We start from the raw sequence: 15,108 nt of genomic DNA on the forward strand, positions 1-15,108 counted from the left end.
AGGTGCAACTTTTTCTTTTCTTGTCTTGCAAACAGTACCAGGACATGCCTCACAGTAGAATTGGAACACTAACATCTAATCCAAAAAGAAAAGAAAAAATGATAAACACTTTTTGTGGATTGAAAGTCATCTCTTTAAGTGCCAATTTCCCAAAGCAGCTGCAGACATAGCATTGTTGCTATACAAATAGTGATGATTAAGTAGGAATGTAACAGAACCATAACCATCACCTTTCCTCACTCGTCCTGCCACTCCTACAAAACTTTTGTAAGTGAAAAATAAAACAGATTAATTACTCTAATGTGGTCTAATTCAGGGTTCTAATTTTGAAGCGTAGGAAATTTAAAATAAAAACTTTCATCTCCCCTCCCCTCCCAAAGAAAGACTTGTAGGAAATTGACCCAGCAGGTGAGATGATTCTAAACACTTTACACTGTTGACACTAAACAGCTTTCACTTATGTATAAAAATTAGAAAGTGAAACTGACCAGACTAGTTTTATTATCCAAGCTTAGTCAAGGGAAGCACAAACACATGGAAACAGAAAATGGTGGGGGGGGGGGGGGGTGTCAATTTCTTTTCTATTCCTTTGAACTTTTGGAAAAGTTAATAATATATTAAGAAGGATAAAGAGGTGTGGAAAGGAATTATTTTAATTCCCACTCCTTCCTTAGCTTTAAACCTAAATTTGATCTAATGATTAAGCTGTTATTCAGTGGCCAATGGAAACTGTTACCTCTGAAAAAACTAAAACTCCAATTCTTCCAAATGACATCATCTTTTACCAAGATGGCTGCTTCTAGCAGAGAACTCAGAAATGCCAACCGGTTACACCCCAAATTTCTCCCAGTTATTTTTTTTTTATTTTAGTGCCAGAGGACTTCTGAACTTAGTCACTGTTGGTGTGGTGGAGGGGGAGGTCGTTGACTTTGCTCTTCAGAAACGTATAGCCAATGTAAATAACTCTGTTAGAAGTGATCCAGTTTAATTTTCACTGGAACTTATTTCTCTCCCCAACTTTTCCTTTTGGGGATCTGGTACAGCTCCTTAAATTGCAAAGGGCTTCTGGAAAACTCCCTTGCTGGGTGAAATGGAAGAGCAAAGCTAGCAGGGAGTAGCACCACAGGAGGAAACGGATTTAAAAGCATTCTTTCCACTTTATTCAGCACCATGACCGAATCTTAAGGGCCGATCTGGCTTCCATACTTCACAAGTTTCTATTGTTCCCTAACCCATAGCATGTGAAAGCTTCCACGTTTGGAGTTTATTGCAACAGAAACATTCCTTCCAGGCAGAGCAGAGGGAGAGCTGGCTGTGTCTTAGCTTTATCACCAACCAAGTGCCTCTGAAAGGCGGACTTACTGCTTCCAGTCAGCAGAGGGGTGGGGTTTAAAGTGCCTGGTTTTCTTAAAGGGCCCACTTTATAGTGAGCTTACGAATGTATAGGACCTGAACGGGATTTGGAGGAAAAGTGCATTTTGACCTGGTACTTTTAGGCAGTAATTGTGTTTAGGAGACTTTAGGGGGAAAGCCATCTTCTCAAGCTTCCCTGCTGATACAGATGGGAATAAACTGGAGAATATTTTTTTTTTCACTGTGGTTTTTATTGTTATTGCAAAGCCAAAGCGTGTCTAATTTTCTACTTCTTGTAAAAGTGAGTCCCCTTATAAACAGACCATTTATCACAACATTGGTTCAGTAATAGCATTACAATGGAAACACTAGTTTAAAAAAAAACCAATAATATCGTTATAGAACTCCTTCTCAGCTTTCTGGGGGAAATGAATCAGAAGAATAAATGGTAGTGTGTGCTGCCTGGAGGAAGAAGAGACACATTTAGACAATCACTGCCATTTGAAAAACAATGGCATTTACCTTTGCCCCAAATTTCAGCTATAAAAGTGTAACACAAAGGAAAAGGATATCTTAGAGTCTAATTGCAAGACACAACACCAACATTTTTCTTTGTCTAATGCCATTTGTGCAGCTGATGTACTCCACAGCCTTGGAACTTTCAATAGTAAAATTAAAATAATGCCATGAATCACAGGGAAATTTTGTTGTTTAATTTTTAATGGTTCTAAATAAATCGCTGTACATATCTTTTTATATTAATGTCAAATCCAAGTAATTTTATTGAAACTCCGACTGGATTTGGTGGTTGCAGGACCCACCATTACGGTTTTGGAAAAAATTGGAGTGAGCCAGGTATGTGGTAGATACCATAGACTGTCAGAATTTGGATAGAATCACAGAAGAATGTGCCACTGTGCTGCTATCATTTCTTGAAAGATAGTTGATAATGTTTACTTAAATACACTTTTGATTTAGAGGTTATGTCCAGTCCTTAGATCTAGTATAGAATTTCTCATCCTTGGCTTTATTGACACTTGGGACTGGAAAATTCTTTCTTAAAGGGTGGAGGGTGCAGGGGGTCTGTCCTGTCCTTCAGGCTGTTTACCAGTATCCCTAGCCTCTACTCACCAAATGCCAACAACATGCCAACCAAAAAGGTCTCCAGACACTACCAATATCCTCTGTGCACAAAATTGCCCCCAGTTGAGAACCACTGATCGATCTAAATGAACAATTACTTTTGCAGGCAAAGCAAGGCCACTTCGGGGTGGCTCTTCTGGCAACACATAGATTACATCCCACTGAACCATCAAGGATGACTCTGTTCCATTTCCTAGTCCCATCGTCAACTAGCCAGGAGATCCTGAACCCAAACAACCACATCCACACTTCCTACCATTGCTTGTATGCAACCACCCCATTTCTTTAACATGCATTTTCAATATTTCACACCTATGAATGTCAAACCAGCCTTGCATCTGCAGCATCCCATCCAGGCAAAGGATCATGCCTATGGGATTAATTACATGTCTCATCTCTATCTTCCTGTTTGCATTTACTCATCATTAGTTCACTGAATCAAAACCACTTCTACAAATGTAGTCTAAATAAACAAATCAAAGGCTAACGTAAATCGGATGAGAATCCAGTGAGAATTTCAACAAACACTGAAACATATGACCTACATGTCTGGTATAATTTAGTAGCCTACAAAACCTAAAACTTGTCTTGACACAGATCATACAGAATTTCTGACCAGGAAATGCTTTTTACATTCTACTAAATACACAGCAGAGCTTGAAAGAAAATGCAGGGAAATCCCAGGCTCCTAAAGCAAAGAGGAAAACTAGAAACAACCCAAATGTTCACCTACTATATAAATTCTGTTATATTCATGCAATGGAATAATATACAGCAATGAGAATGAACAAACACAGAGCACCATGAGCAAGCTTCGAAAACATAATAATAAGCAAAGGAAGCCAGACATATGCTGTATGATTGCATTTATATAAAGTTCAAAAATCAGCAAAATTAATCCATAATGTTAGAGGTCAGAATAATGATTCTCCTTGAGAGGAGATAGTGTTTGGAAAAGATAGGAAATTTCTAGTAATGTTCATTTTCTTTGTCTGGGTCAGTTCTGAAAAGGTTTAGAGCTATATATTTATGATCTGTGTACTTTTCTATGTGTATGTTATACTTTATAAGATGTATGAATCAAGAAGGGGCAGGATGGGCATTATAATCCAGAGTAATAACCTGTCAGTTGGAACTGGGGCAGCAGCCCCGTGGGCCTTATTAACCATGATATTTGAGTTCTAAGCCCCTCAGGGATAGGACTTGAGGCCTTGGGCTTAAACAAGACAGGAAGATGTAACTAAGACACTTACAAAATGCCAGACTATCAAAGAGCTATGTACACATACTGAAAGGCTGCACTAAGGGGGGAAGTCTTCCAACTGGCAAACAGGAAAATAAAAAGGAAGCTTGTTTGTTTATCTTAAACTGCATTCAGAGATGTGTGTTTTTAAATTCTTTTTGGAAAAGTTATCATTTAGATTTAAGCCTCACAGAGTCAGGAGTTTCACAAATATAATTTATACTAGCTACATGGATCAGAAATCCCCAAGATGACATCATATCTTAAAAGTTGGGATGGGCCCAGGCCGGTTTGGCTCAGTGGATGGAGCATCAGCCTGTGGACTGAAGGGTCCCAGGTTCGATTCCGGCCAAGGGCATGTACCTTGGTTGCCGGCACATCCCCAGTAGGAGGTGTGCAGGAGGCAGCTGATCGATGTTTTTCTCTCATCGATGTTTCTGACTCTCTATCACTCTCTCTTCCTCTCTGTAAAAAATCAATAAAATATGTTTTAAAAAAAAAGTTGGGATGGTATGGAAATTCTTGGGGTAATGCAGTTTTTCTATATCTTGACTGTGGTGGTTACACAAATGTATACATTTGTCAAATGTCACCAAACATACTCAAAAAGGGTGTTTGTACTCTGTAAAATCCAACCAAAAAAAAAGTAACTAACAAAAAGTAGTTGGTGTTGGGATAGTACTATCCCTAGTGCACCGGCAGAAGCAAGCAAAAATTCACTCTGGAAGCAGTGTCAAAATGAAAATGGGATTACAATGGAAAATTACAAAACACAAAGAAATAATCCATCTTGAACAAAAATTAGCAAACAATAAAGAACTGGACAGTATCACTAGAACTTTAGTTAGGACAAATATTGGCTATAATTGAATTTGATAAGATTAAGCATGTTTAAAATAACTAGAGCCACAAAAGAAGGAATTGAAAACATAATATGAAAAAAAAATAACACCAAAAAAAAAAAAAAAGCAGCCAGAATTGAAGGCAGAACAATCAAAATTACAAAAGAACCAAATAGAACATCAAGAACTTAAGAATAGAGTAAGTTAAAACTCACTAACCAAAGACCAGGGCCACACCTGCAATCAAAAATCTAACTTTACCTAGCTTGCTACAGCAAAGGAAAATGTACATTAGCACAATCGTGAGAGAGATTTATTATAGGATTTGTGCTTGAACTGGATGATTCTAAGCAGGTTTAAGAAAGCAGGGGTCAGTTCTAGGTCAGGTGTTGTTAAGAAGTAGAAGAAATTTGGTGATTAAATATCTTGATAATTTTTATCTGAGCGGCAGGAGTATTAAAGCAGAGCTGGAGTTATTATTGGAATAGAAGCAGTAGTTATTCTTATCAGTTAAGAGTTCTTTTAGTTATTTATGTGACTACAGAGTGTTTTTTTCTGTCTTGTTCCAAACAACATGGAAAGGCCATATCTGATCACTGTTCTTATTTTGTTAGCATTGTCTTTTTTCAGTTAGGACAGTGGTCGGCAAACTGCAGCTCGGCAAACCGCGGCTCGCGAGCCACATGCGGCTCTTTTGCCCCTTGAGTGTGGCTCTTTCACAAAATACTGGCTCTTCCACAAAATACCCACTTCTGAGCATGGACCATGAAGTTTCAATCGCACTGTACGTTCGCGCCTGCACGTGGTATTTTGTGAAAGAGCCACACTCAAGGGACCAAAGAGCCCCATGTGGCTCGCGAGCCCTGGTTTGCCGACCACGGAGTTAGGAACACCTGAAGTGGCACCTGAGCAGTTTTTCATTTTATTAAGTGATTAAATGTTAAAAACCCTCAAGGAGTAAACCAATGAGCAAACTGGACACAGCTGAAGAGAGAATTAGAAAGAAGAAGGTAGATCAGAGGAAATTAGAATGCAGCACAGAGACATACAAAGATATAAGAGCATATAAGAGACTTATAGGCTAGAATACCAAGGTCCAACATACATCTAATAGCTAATCAGGAATTAAAGATCAAGAGGAAGGATGGAGAGGCAATATTAAAGTGATAATGGCGGAGAACTGCCCATAACTGATAGAAAATATGGATGGAAAATATTTAGGTGGTAAAATGAGAATGAAATAGGGTAAGTAAAAGAGCTATATCCAGAGAAATTCAAACATATACTGGTAGAAATTCTGAAGAACAAGTGCAATAAATACATACATACATACATACATATAATTTATATATATAAAACCCTAATATGCAAATGGACCAAATGGCAGAACAACCGAACAACCAAACAACCATTTGCTATGACGTGCACTGACCACCAGTGGCCGCACGTGGAACATGGCAGGTGTTGGCAGCAGGCGGCAGAGCGCGGAATATGGCAGGCATCAGATGTTGGCGGGATGGTGGAGCAGGTGAGCGGGGGCACCAGACCAAGGCCAGGTGCCAGTTGCTGTCATCGGGATGAGTCTCTGGTGGTTACTGAAAATCTTTACTCCCACGTGCTGCGGTCCCGCCCGACGCCCGCACCCCCTGCCAGCGCCCAGAGCCAGCCCCGATCGTTTGGTGCCATCAGTGAGTGCGAGTGGTGGCTTCCAGCCCTGATCACCCCTCAGGGCTTCTCTACCTCTCCCTGGTCCTGAGGGACGATCAGTGCCAGAAGCTGCACTCACACCCGCTGGCAGCAACAGCCCTGCTTGCACACATTGCAGGCACCGACCCCGCTCACACCCGCAGCCGGCACCTGGCACCAGTCCCAATAGCTCAGCACCATCAGCAGGTGCAAGCGGCTGCTGTCCCCAATCGCCCCTCAGGGCTTCTCCACCTCCCCCTGCTCCTGAGGGGAGATCGGGGCAGCAGCCTCCGCTCGCACCCACTGCTGGTGCCAGCCCCAGCAGGTGCAAGTGGGGTGGGCACCATCAGCACATGGGAGCAGTGGAGGCAGGAGGGGACCAGGGGCTATGGTGGGAGGGGCTGGGCGGGGGCACGGAGGATGGGCCGAGACCCACCCCTGTGCCCACCGCAGCCTTGAGGCCCACAGTTCCTTTCAAGGTGTACAAATTCATGCACTGGGCCCCTAGTCTTATATAAAATTAGAGAGAAAAGAGAAAACAAGGATTACCTATAAAAGACAAGTACCTACAAATAGGGTGACAATAGATTTCTTAATAGAAAAGACAATCAGAGAAAATCAGAATTCATAGAAACCACACACATATACAAGATTATAGAAATTTGTGCAAATATATCAGGAAGGATAATAACTGTACTTGAACCTACCTATAAAAACACAGAAATAATGGGACTGGGAAAAAGGGAACAAAAAATTCAGCTATGTTTTTTTACAAAACTATAAAACAGTAAAACTTAAAAATTTTGAAAGTAAAATAATGAGAAAAGATCTGCAAATACCTTTGCAAACAGAAAACTGGAGAAACCATATTAAAATGAGCCCCCTCAAGAAATCAAAATCTCTATAAGATTTTTTTAAGTAGACACCTAATAATTAAAGGAACAAATAACTATAAAAATATAACAATTAAATTTTTTATATGCCTAATAATATACTCTTAATATATTTATTAAAAATTAATAGAATTATAAGGTGATCATAGCACGTCTCTTTGTTGAAAGACTGCAAATGAAAAATTTTGTAAAAGAATGTGAAAGATTTGAACACAATTAACAAACTTAATTAAGTGTGTGTGTGTGTGTGTGTGTATCTGCACCAAACAATTATAGAACAAGTATTTTATTCAGGCACACAATTTAACAAAACTGACAATGAACTAGGCCACAAAGCAGGTCTCAATACATAATATCTAATGTTTATTAGATGCTTATTCTGTGTCAGGCACTGGTTAAATGCTTTATTGCTTCATATTTATTAACTTATTTAATCCTCTCAAAAATCCAACTAGAATAGGTACTGTTATTATCCCCATTTTTAAGATGAGGAAACTCGGGCTAAAAGAAATTAGGAAAATTGCCTGAGCTCATCAACTGATAAATTGGAAGACTGTGGTTCAAAATAATGCAACCTGCCAACATGTGCTTTTCTTTTTTTACAGAGAAAACTTAAAGAGATACACACAAGAACACATTCTCAACACTCTACATTAATAAGTTTTGCCACTTGGTCATATTCTTTTGGGATTTTCCTTTTTTTCTAAAAGACAGAATATTTATGGTTAAGTTCCTTTTAACTCAGTTTGATTCCTACCCTCATCCTCATTATAGATGTGTATCCTTCCAGCTTATATTTTATACATGTATAATGACCAACACTTGCACTATTAAAAATGTTTAATGTTGGTTTTGGTGAACATGTATATGCAAGTGTACACGTAACAGTTATGCGGAGAAGGTAAGAAAGGGCATTTTTAAGAAAAATAGCTTATGATGTAGACCAAAAACCAGTGAGAAATTTAGTGAGGCAGAGCATAAGCTATAAACAGCAAGTAACTAGAGATGTAAATGGAGACCATATTTGAAGTTGTTGTTGTTTTTTTATACCACTGGAAGGAATTTGGATTTTATTCTATAGGAAATAAATCAGAACAGTTGTCTTTTTCTTTCTAGGGAGGTGAGAGGTATATTCAGATACTTTAAAAAAAAACCTGTCTTTATTGTTGAAAGTATTATAAGTCTTCCCTTTTTCCTCCCCATTGACACCCTTCACCTCCCCCCACCCCATGTGCCCCTCCCAGACCTTCACTGCACTATTGTCTGTGTCCGTGGGCTATACATATATGCATATAAATTCCCTGGTTAATCTCTCCTGCATGCCCTCTACTGAGGGTCAAGCCCACAACCTGGCCATGTGCCCTGACAAGGATTCAAACCAGCGACATTTTTAGTGCATGGGACGATGCCCAACCACTGAACCACATTGGCCAGGGAAGATATGGTTTTATATTGCATTTTTAATACTTTTGGAATTGGGATGCACCCTATAATCTATGTCTTCACTTAATACAGAAGTGGGTGTATTTTTTTTATTCCCTCAAAATGTTATTACGCTGATAGTGGATTGTGTTATTAATGGTATTTTACAGTATAGAGAATATGGTCAGTTTAAGTAATTTTAATAAACTTTATTGTTATTCAATGATTTTTAAGGAGAGTCAGGCATGGGTTGGTGATTAAAAATGTTCCCTGAATGTTCCCCCTGATGCTCTGCCAGCCTCTGCTCTACTTGGGCAGATGTCACTGAACTTCATCATAGTGTTTCTCTTTTTCCTTCTCATAATGGAAGACAAGAGAAAAGAGGGAAGGGCTTTTGAAGAATAATTGTCTCAGATAAGAAAGGCTGAGGGACACCCTGGCTCAGTTGGCTGGGCATTGTTCCATGGCACTGAAAAGTCACTGGATCAATTCCCGGTCAGGGCCCAGGCCTGGGTCACGATTCATACCCTGGTGGGGGATGTGCAAGGCAGCAGGTCGATGTTTGGCTCTCGCATTGATGTTTCTCTCTCTCCCTCTACCTTCCTCTCTCTCTAAAAATCAATTTTTAAAAAAATATTGGGGGGAAAAAAAGGAAAGGCTGAGGGATGTGTCAGCAATTCGGAGTGTCTGCAGATTAGAGGGAGGAAGAGAATAGTTTCATAAGGGTAAGAAAACGAAGAGGAGGGTGAAGTGGTATGAAAGCCAAATCTCAGAAGGTAGGTGGTTATACAGTCTTTGAATTTGGAACCACATCAATGTTTTGCATACTTAGAAAAACAAAACAAAATGTTTTAATTAAAAAAAATGAATTCCTACAATTGAAAAACTAACTCAAACAAAGGAATATAGGCATCCTCTGTACTGTCTTTGCAACTCCTCTATAAGTCTAAAATTATTTTGGAAAAAAAAACTTCTTTAAACTAATGGAAATAATCCTAATTATATATCAAGTTAGTGGCACAACCACAGAGAGAAGAGTTACCACCAGCCTTTGGCAGCTTCAGGTTCAAAGAAAATGTGGAGGCATGCGGGGATGGACCTACACCCAACTTGCACCGTGATGTCTGGAGCCTCTGTACAGAGCTGGGAGCTAGCCAATCAGGGTGAATCCAGGTGAGTCCAGACAAGCACAGCCAAACTGTATGTGGAGGCAGAACAACAGCCCTTCCAAGATGTCCTCACTCTAATCCCTGGAACCTGTAAATATGTTACATTAAAATGGCAAAAGGAACTTTGCATATGTAATGCAGATTATGGATCTTATAACAGGGAAATTATCCTGTATTATCTGGGTGGGTCCAATCTAATCACACAGTCCTTAGAGCAGAGAACTTTCTCTGACCAAAAATAAAAGGGATCTGGCCCTAACCGGTTTGGCTCAGTGGATAGAGCGTCGGCCTGCGGACTGAAAGGTCCCAGGTTCGATTCCGGTCAAGGGCATGTACCTGGGTTGCGGGCACATCCCCAGTGGGGGATGTGCAGGAGGCAGCTGATCGATGTTTCTCTCTCATTGATGTTTCTAACTCTCTATCCCTCTCCCTTCCTCTCTGTAAAAAATCAATAAAATATATATTTTTTTAAAAAAATAGAAGGGATCTGGCAGAAAGGGACATCAGAGAGAGCCTAGGCATGAAAAGGATTCAACATACTGTTGCTGGCACTGGGATAGAGAGGCCCATGTGCATGAAATAGGAAGAGGTTTCTAGAAGCTAACAGTGAACTTATGCTGATAGCCAGCAAAGAAATAGGGACCTCAATCTTACAGTCACAAGAAACTAATTTATGCAACAACCTAAGTGAACTTGGAAATGGAGTCTTCCCTAGAGCCTTCCGATAAGAGTCCAGCCAGGCCAACATCTTAAGTTTGCCCGTGTGAAACATGAAGCAGAGAACTTCTGGACTCTGACCTACAGAACTATGAGATAATAATGTGTGTTGTTTTAAGCTGCTAAATTTGTGATAATATGGTTTGGCAGGAATAGAAAAGTAACACACTATAAATCACAATATTTTGGCTGGATATTTCTGGAGGGGTATATTTTTAGGACAAAAAGAAGTACCATAAATGTGAAACTTCATACTGAGAAGTCTTATTTTTAGTACTTACAATGGCATTACTATTTTGAAATGATTAACAGATTTATCAGTCATTGTTCCAGCAAGAAACAAGAAACAGTCTCAAATGAAGATAATTTGAGGAGAGTTTAATAAAACACTACAGAAGTGTGAACAGAGTAAGGAAGCACACACAGAGTGATGCAGGAGCCTACCACTCCTAGACCTGAAGGGAAAAGGGAGTCATTCCTAGGACCTGTAAGGTGAGAGCTGTATGAAGGCAGCTACCAGATAGAACCTGTAAATTCATTGTTGAATGAATGAATAAATGAGCAAATGAATGAATGAACTAATTTGTTAAATAGTAATTCTGAAAAAAATCTGCCCATACAAAATACATAAGCAGAAAAAGAGATCTATGGATCTAACATGCTTTCTCTAACCTATTCCTGACTCCACCTGTATGCCTAGATTTTTTTTATTGGGCCTATTGGTCCCAGGTACTCATTCCCCTCTAATAAAAATATACATCCACCTCTTTGTAATGTTCTTTCTCCATGAGCAGGGTGTACTTGCTGTCCTATTGACATGAGCAGAGTCTTTAAAGGTGTTTTCATGATTTCGGCTTAGCCTCTTACTCTCCTGTGACCCACCAATCATTGGTAGCTGCAAGTTCTAACAAATTGTGGAGGCATATGGTGTGGACATAAACCCAACTTGCATCCTGGAGTCTGGAGCATCTCTCTAGAACTGGGAGATAGCCAAGTCCAGCTGAATCCAGCTGAGTCCAGACAAGCACAGCCAAACTAAAGCCTGAAGCAGAGCTTTTCAGCCAACCCACAAACTCACTCACATTGACTCAGAAACATTGTATTAGAGGCTGTAGGCAGAGCAATTAGGCAAGAACACGCAATAAAAGGCATTTGGATTGAAAAGGAAGAAATAAAACGTTCATTTACAAATGAGCTATCAGACTGCAATGCAAAGTCCAGCCCCTGTGGAGAAGGGAAGGGAGGGATGAAGGTTGGATATCCTACTGAGTCTTTGACCTCAGCATGGTTTTAAGAAACGTTCAGCAAAGCCAATGGGGAATTCTTTTTTTTTTTTTTTTTTTAATTGCTTAAAGCATTACAAAGGGTATTACATATGTGTCCTTTTTTTTCCCTGCCCTTGACAATACCCCGGCTTCTCCTACCCCCCAGTGTCTTATGTCCATTGGGTATGCTTATATGCATGCATACAAGTCCTTCGGTTGATCTCTTACCCCCCTCCCTCCTGCCCCCCAACCCTCCCCGGCCTTCCCACTGCAGTTTGACAATGTGTATGAGGCAGCTCTGCCTCTGTATCTATTATTGTTAAAAAGTTTATAATGGTCTCTATTACCCATGAATGAGTGAGATCATGTGGTATTTTTCCTTCATTGACTGGCTTATTTCACTTAGCATAATGCTCTCCAGCTCCATCCATGCCGTTGCAAATTGTAAGAGTTCCTTCTTTTTTACAGCAGCATAGTATTCCATCGTGTAGATGTACCACAGTTTTCTAATCCATTCATCTACTGATGGGCACTTAGGCTGTTTCCAGATCTTAGCTATGGTGAATTGTGCTGCTATGAACATATGGGTGCATATATCCTTTCTGATTGGTGTTTCTGGTTTCTTGGGATCTATTCCTAGAAGTGGGATCACGGGGTCAAATGGGAGTTCCATTTCCAGTTTTTTGAGGAAACTCCATACTGTCTTCCATAGTGGCTGCACCAGTCTCCATTCCCATCAGCAGTGCACAAGTGTTCCTTTTTCTCCACATCCTCTCCAGCACTTGTCGTTTGTTGATTTGTTGATGATATCCATTCTGACAGGTGTGAGATGGTACCTCATTGTTGTTTTGATTTGCATCTCTCGGATGATTAGTGACTTTGAGCATGTTTTCATATGTCTCTTGGCTTTCTGAATGTCCTCTTTTGAAAGGTGTCTATTTAGATCCTTTGCCCATTTTTTGATTGGATTGTTTATCTTCTTTTTGTTAAGTTGTATGAGTTCCCTATAAATTTTAGAGATTAGTCCCTTATCAGATATGACGTTGGCAAATATGTTTTCCCACGCAGTGGGTTTTCTTGTTGTTTTGTTGATGGTTTCTTTTGCTGTGCAGAAGCTTTTTATTTTGATGTAGTCCCATTTGTTCATTTTCTCTTTAGTTTCAAGTGCCCTAGGAGCTGTATCAGTGAAGAAATTGTTTTGGCATATGTCTGAGATTTTGTTGCCTTTGGATTCTTCTAGGATTTTTATGGTTTCCTGTCGTACATTTAAGTCCTTTATCCATTTTGAGTTCATTTTTGTGTATGGTATAAGTTGGTGGTCTAGTTTCATTTTCTTGCATATATCTGTCCAATTTTCCCAACACCATTTATTGAAGAGACTATCTTGGCTCCATTGTATGTTCTTGCCTCCTTTGTCAAATATTAATTGAGCATATTGTTTTGGGCCGATTTCTGGGGTCTCTATTCTATTCCATTGATCTATGTCTGTTCTTGTGCCAGTACCAGGCAGTTTTGAGAACAGTGGCTTTTTAATACAGCTTGATATCTGGTATTGAGATCCCACCTACTTTGCTCTTTCTCAGTATTGCTGCAGCTATTCGGGGGTCTTTTTTAATTCCAGATGAATTTTTGGAGAGTTCGTTCTAGATCTGTGAAGTATGCCGTTGGTATTTTAATGGGAAGTGCGTTGAATTTATAGATAGCTTTGGGTAGTATGGACATTTTAATGATGTTGATTCTACCAATCCATGAACACGGTATGTTCTTCCATCTGTTTATGTCTTCCTCTATCTCTTTTTTCAACGTCCTGTAGTTTTCTGAGTAGAGGTCTTTTACCTCTTTAGTTAAGCTTATTCCTAGGTAGCTTAATTTTTTTGGTGTGATGGTAAATGGGATTGTTTTTCTAATCTCTCTTTCTGAAAGTTCACTATTGGTGTATAGAAATGCCTCAGATTTCTTGGCATTAATTTTGTATCCTGCTACTTTGCCAAATTCATGTATTAAGTCTAGTAGTTTTTTGACGGAGTCTCTAGGGTTTTGTATGTATAATATCATGTCGTCTGCAAATAAGGACAGTTTTACTTCCTCTTTTCCAATTTGGATGCCTTTTATTTCTTCTTCTTGTCTAATTGCAATGGCTAATACTTCCAGGACTATGTTGAACAGGAGTGGTGAGAGTGGACATCCCTGTCTTGTTCCTGTTCTTAGGGGAAATGGTGTTAGTTTTTGTCCATTGAGTATGATGTTGGCTGTGGGCCTGTCATATATGGCTTTTATTATGTTGAGGTATGATCCTTCTATTCCCACCTTGATGAGAGTTTTTATCAAAAATGGGTGTTGGATTTTGTCAAATGCTTTTTCTGCATCAATTGATAGGACCATGTGGTTTTTTTCTTTCAATTTGTTTATGTGATGTATCACATTTATTGATTTGCGTATATTGTACCATCCTTGCATCCCTGGGATAAATCCTACTTGGTCATGGTGTATGATCTTTCTGATGTACTGCTGGATACGATTTGCTAAGATTTTGTTGAGGATTTTGGCATCTATGTTCATGAGGGATGTTGGCCTGTAATTCTCTTTCATTGTGTTGTCTTTACCTGGTTTTGGTATTAGGGTGATGCTGGCTTCATAGAATGAGCTTGGAAGTGTTCCTTCCTCTTGAATTTTTTGTAGTAGTCTGAGGAGAGTAGGTTTTAGTTCTTCCTTGAATGTTTGGTAAAACTCCCCAGTGAAGCCGTCTGGTCCTGGGCTTTTGTTTGCTGGAAGCTTTTTGATGACTGCTTCAATTTCTTCCATAATTATTGGCCTATTGAGATTTTTAGATTCTTCCTGATTGAGTTTTGGAATGTTGTATTTTTCTAGGAATTTGTCCATTTCCTCCAGGTTGTCTAGTTTGTTGGAGTAGAGCTGTCCATAGTATTTTTTAACAATCATTTGTATTTCTGTGGGGTCTGTTGTTATTTCGCCTCTATCGTTTCTGATTTTGTTTATTTGGGTCCTCTCTCTTTGCTTCTTGGTGAGCCTGGCTAGAGGTTTGTCAATCTTGTTTATCCTTTCAAAGAACCAGCTCTTGGTTTCATTGATTTTCTGTATTATCTTTTTGGTCTCTATGTCATTTATTTCTGCTCTAATCTTTATTATCTCCTTCCTTCTGCTCACTCTGGGGTTTTCTTGTTGCTCTCTTTCTAATTCTTTGAGTTGTAGAGTTAGATGATTTACTACCATTTTTTCTTGCTTTTTGAGATAGGCCTGTAGAGCTATAAACTTCCCTCTCAGAACTGCTTTCATTGTGTCCCATAGGTTTTGGATTGTTGTGTTTTCATTGTCATTAGTTTCCAGGATGCTTTTAATTTCTTCTTTGATCTCATT

This window comes from Myotis yumanensis, unplaced genomic scaffold (assembly GCF_028538775.1).
Source record: "Myotis yumanensis isolate MYYU_CA2020_CCGP unplaced genomic scaffold, mMyoYum1.0.hap1 SCAF_13, whole genome shotgun sequence".
Classification (NCBI taxonomy): Eukaryota; Metazoa; Chordata; class Mammalia; order Chiroptera; family Vespertilionidae; genus Myotis; species Myotis yumanensis.